This window comes from Ceratotherium simum, chromosome 2 (assembly GCF_057802395.1).
Source record: "Ceratotherium simum simum isolate JZ-2026a chromosome 2, ASM5780239v1, whole genome shotgun sequence".
Taxonomy (NCBI): Eukaryota; Metazoa; Chordata; class Mammalia; order Perissodactyla; family Rhinocerotidae; genus Ceratotherium; species Ceratotherium simum.
In genome coordinates, this window is record NC_141901.1 from 5,393,521 (window position 1) to 5,398,691 (window position 5,171).

Below are 5,171 nucleotides of genomic sequence, written 5' to 3' on the forward strand. Positions count from 1 at the left end.
TTGAAGTTTCTTTGTTACCTCAACAAAATTTATACTTACTGATACAGAAATTAAAAAACTGTTATTGGAGACTGAAAGAACCAAATTGCAAATACGTTATATTAAAAGGAGATTTTACTGGGGCTGGCCTGGTGGCATATTGGTTAAGTTCGCATGCTCCACTTCGGCTGCCTGGGGTTTGCAGGTTTGGCTCTTGGGCGTGGACCTATGCACCGCTTATCAAGCCATGCTGTGGCAGGTGTCCCACATATAAAGTGGAGGAAGATAGGCATGGATGTTAGCCCAAGGCCAATTTTCCTCAGCAAAAAGAGGAGGATTGGCAACAGATGTTAGCTGAGGGCTAATCTTCCTCAACAAAAAAAATAAAATAAAATAAAGGAGAATTTACTGAAAGCTTGCTATGTTATCTAATAGATTACAGGGGAAGTTGAACAACCAAAACCATTAAAGGGCTTGGATGCATCAGACCCTTAGGAGGAACTGAAGTTGAAGACTGAAATTGCTCAGGGCTCTTTCTTTCTTTCTTTCTTTTTTTTTTTTTGTGAGGAAGATCAGCCCTGAGCTAACATCCATGCTAATCCTCCTCTTTTTGCTGAGGAAGACCAGCTCTGAGCTAATATCTATTGTCAGGGCTCATTCTTTCAATTCTGCTTATTCCATATGTCAGCTTTTTTCTTCTATTTCACCACAGATCAGCCTTTCCACAGATGAGAGAATATGGCTGTGAACAATGTTTTAGTTTTGTACATACAGTTTTCGTCACCTGAAAGGGACTGGGTTAACTTTGCCCCAAGTACCCAAAAAAATCTGAAGAAATGGACTCATTGGCATAGGCCGGTTATCTACCCTTGAACCAATCAGGTGTGGATGCAAGTGTGATTACATTGTACTCATGTGGGGAGTGTGATGACCCTGTACTCCTGTGTAAGTGTGATGATCCTGTGCTCATGTGGAGTGTGATGACCCTGTGCTCATGTGGAGTGTGATGACCCTGTGCTCATGTGGGAGGGTGATGACCCTGTGCTCATGTGGAGTGTGATGACCCTGTGCTCATGTGGAGTGTGATGACCCTGTGCTCATGTGGGAGTGTGATGACCCTGTGCTCATGTGGAGGGTGATGACCCTGTGCTCAAGGGGGAGTATGATGATCCTGTGCTCCTATAGGAGTGCGATGACCCTGTGCTCATGTGGAATGTGATGAAACTGTGCTCATGTGGAGTGTGATGACCCTGTGCTCATGTGGGAGTGTGATGACCCTATACTCATGTCGGAGGGTGATGACCCTGTGCTCCTGTGGGGAGGATGATGACCTCCTGCTTATGTGGGAATGTGATTTATTTGTGCTTACGTGATGACTTCCTCCATACTCATGTGAATGAGGCAAGGGCTTTGAAGTGGCAATTCCTGCAGAGGTATCTTCACTACTTGTTTAAGTGGTTTTTCTTTTTTATTGTTTCCTCACTAAGTTTGCTACTTAGTTGAATAGGTCAAATCAAACGTTTATTTTTTGGACTCATTTAGGAAGAGCAAACATTTCCTTTAAAACATGAGGATAACAGAACAAACAATTCATGAAGACAAGGCCAAATGTTTTCTAGCTGAACTAACATGGTTTCAGAAGGTCTTTTATACACTTCACCTATCTGTGGAGAGAGAGTTGGAGAGGCATTTATTTCATAGGGCACTATGGGTCTCAAAACGCATCAGTTACCATATTGAATCCTGGTGTCTCTATTATTTTATGTTCCAGCCAAGGAATAATTTTCCACTCTTCTCTCTGGGTTTATATGATCACAGCAGCCTGTGACATCAAGACTATTACTTAGAGATGAACTGAGTGACTCACAACTTAATAGTGATTCCAGAAGCCTTGGCTGACTTCTCTCTTGAGAGTTTACATTTGTCCAATCCTTTCCAAACAGTGGATGCTGACACCACGAAAAACCATTGACATACCTCATCAATGCAGTTAACTAAGCTGGTTCACCATTCATAGGGCATGCATTGTGCATCACGTGGAAAAATTACGCCTACTGTGTTTCCTTTCCTAAAACTGAGATGACAATACCGATCCCATGTAAAAAGGATATATGCCTTGAATTTTATTGTTTGTTTCTGAATGGTTTCTCTGAAACCACTGAAAATAGAACTATTCACTATTGGTCATTTTCCTTCAATATATACATTTGAGAGAGATGTATAACAGCCCTTTAGAGTCTGACTTGTTTGATTGTTTAGAGTTTGAGAAATAACAACTGCTTTAGAGGAATAGAGTAATTCCTTGGGGGACTCTGGGCCCTGGGAGCGATCTAAGACTGCCCAAGGGCTTGGACAGAGAAATTTCAGTGTCTTTTTATCTCTGTAAATGAACCTAACTTACTCATTGCCATCAACAAGGGATCAAATCTGAATTTTTAAAAACATCTATCTTCAATGTAACAATTTTGGCAGTTATAAGATTACAATATAATAAATATTTTAAAACGTAAGTAGGGGTGATATTTACTCAGAGTAAGGCTTCAGTATAGGGTTCCTTGAAGTAAACGGAATGCTGGTTTAAAAAAAATCACACAGCCAAAGAACAATAGAGAACTAAATGCCACTCTAAATCACTTGTCAGCTAACAACTTTTTGTTGTCTATCTCACTTGGGTGTATGCCAGACATTGAGCTTACAATGATGGACAAGAATGACATCAGGTAAGGAAATGAGGTCAACAGGAAACACACAAGCATAGGAATTACAAAGATCAATGATATATGTTTCAGTTAGGTCTCCTTTTACACATTGTTAAATTCCACTCTTAAGATTTTGTGCACATGTTATTTTCCAGTTGATTTCTCACCTAGACTTTGATATCATGCATTGGTTTTCTTCCTCTCCCTTTTTGACATTTGGGGTTTCTCTGGATTTTTTATAAACTGTCTTATTTATATGCTATTAAAGTGGTCCTCTTGAAAGAAAAGCCTCATTATGTCACTCCCAACTTCAAAGTCTGTAATGGTTACCTGATAGGAGAAATGGAAATTAGGGGTTATAATCATGAAACTTAGAAACTACCAGAGGTGGCTTCAAGTAATCCGAGATCTCAGGCAAATTCTTTAGCTCTTCTAATCCTTAAGACCTTCATTTATAAAATGGAGACACTAAAACTACTTTTCTCATAGGATTTTGGTAAGGATACCAAAATCTCTAGTTTATAATAACTCAATAAATGGTAGCCATCATAGCTAGTAAGTTTTGCTTATAGGAATCAATTCCTTTAACACATTACTTACTGGGGATACTGTGGAACATATTTTTCACTGCTAAGAGACTAGTCTAGATGATTTTGAAATTCCCTTGTAATTCAAGATTTTCTGGATCCTTAGCCCATTGTAACCCTAAATTTGTATTATAGTCATGAAAGAGTAGTGCTTAGTGTATAAATTCCTGGGAATTGGTTAAAATAATCCTTGACTCATCTCTTAAAGGCCACACATGTAACAGGACAAGGGATGCGCCTTCTGCATGCTGCCATCGTCTGGATGCTGACCGGAGACACTGAGGTGAAGGACTTGGCGACTGGGTGGCAACATTCCCAAGACCTTAAGCCCAGCAATCCTCTCTTCTGCAAAGATTGTTATTTATAGCCTTAGTTTTTGGAGCATCTAAGCAAGTGACCTCAAAGGAACTTATCAAAGAAAAGCAAGAAGCTATAAGGAAAAGCTAATTTTCCTTATATAATCCTGACTTTGAATACAATCACATTGAAAATTACACATTAAAGATAATGTATACCTTGATTACATTCTGACTTATGAATTATCAGTCCCCAGAAATGAAAAATAACATTTATATAGTACTCACAAGTCCTAAGTGTTTTACCCAAAATGTCTGCACATCGTCTTTCTGTATTTTCACAGAGCTGAAGATTTCTTTGAAAAAAAGAGGCAAAGCAGGATTCTGATTCAATTGTAGCAAATTAGAGTTTTTGATCTGGGAGTTCCTTTCAAGGCGTCTTCCCCGTTCCATTTTCTTCCACAAACAGACAGAAGAGAAAAGGATGGTGACGTTGAAGCTGCCATCAGGGGGCAGGGAAGGGACAAAGATTTAAGTATCATTTCTTAATTATCTGTACGCACATAGAGAGTCTTCTTTCATGGGAGGCCGAGTCATGATATGGTCAGTATTTGAGAGACACATTTCCTGGTTCAAGGGTCAGGGTTGATGGTCAAGTCAGGCGGCTGGAGGAGGAGGTGGACTAGGTCATGTACAAGACAGGAGGAACTGACCCAACAGCTTTATAGATCTCTCTAACAACCACCACAAAAACCCAGGAAAACAGATAAAATTCTAATTGGGCATAGTCCCAGCTCCTTCTTAGTTCTTTTGATAGAAGAACATGGTAAATGAAGCTTTATTTGAAAATTTCAAATTAATTAAACAATCACTACTAGATGGAGATATGAGGTAACAGGTCTTATGAGGTAGTTCAGGGTATATATTCAGAGCTGGGGTCAGACGGGTAAGTATCCTTCAGCTTCATAATCAATACATATATAGGATTTATTTATTTATGACTTCATAGGTGACACATGGAGATAAGCAACAGGGAGGTGTTTGCTAAAGACTTTGAAAAGGGAAATAAAATTGCCATCAGAAATAAGTAATATCACAGATAAAATATGCAATGCCGTTTTACTAGTTAGGACAGGTGAGATTTTACTACGGTGAAAAACAACTGCAACATCACGAAGGCTGACGTCCTTTCGACACCTGATTCTTTCAGTTTTCCTTGATCTCATTTTATGATCACGAAGCAACTGCTTAAGAACTAGGGTTTTTAGAGTCTTTTATACGAAGAAAGAAGGGAATGGGCAGGTAGATGCAAGCATCTAGCTCATTTAGTGTAGTTTTATTTTAAATCAATGCATTGATATTCTGGTTTTATCAATTGTCTCGTTGCGAGCTTAGTTAGCTTGAATCAGCTTCCTAAGTGAAATCAACTCCAGGTCACTGAAGTGATGGAGGCTCGGAGCCTGTGCCGCTGAAGGTCAGACACTGCACTAGAGAGAACTCACCAAAGGACGTTTTCTTCAACGCTTATGAGGGAAGTTAGCAGGCTTACCTTGCACGACAACTGGCTTCCCCTAGCTTTGCAAAAATCCCTGTTTATGTAGTCTTTGAGA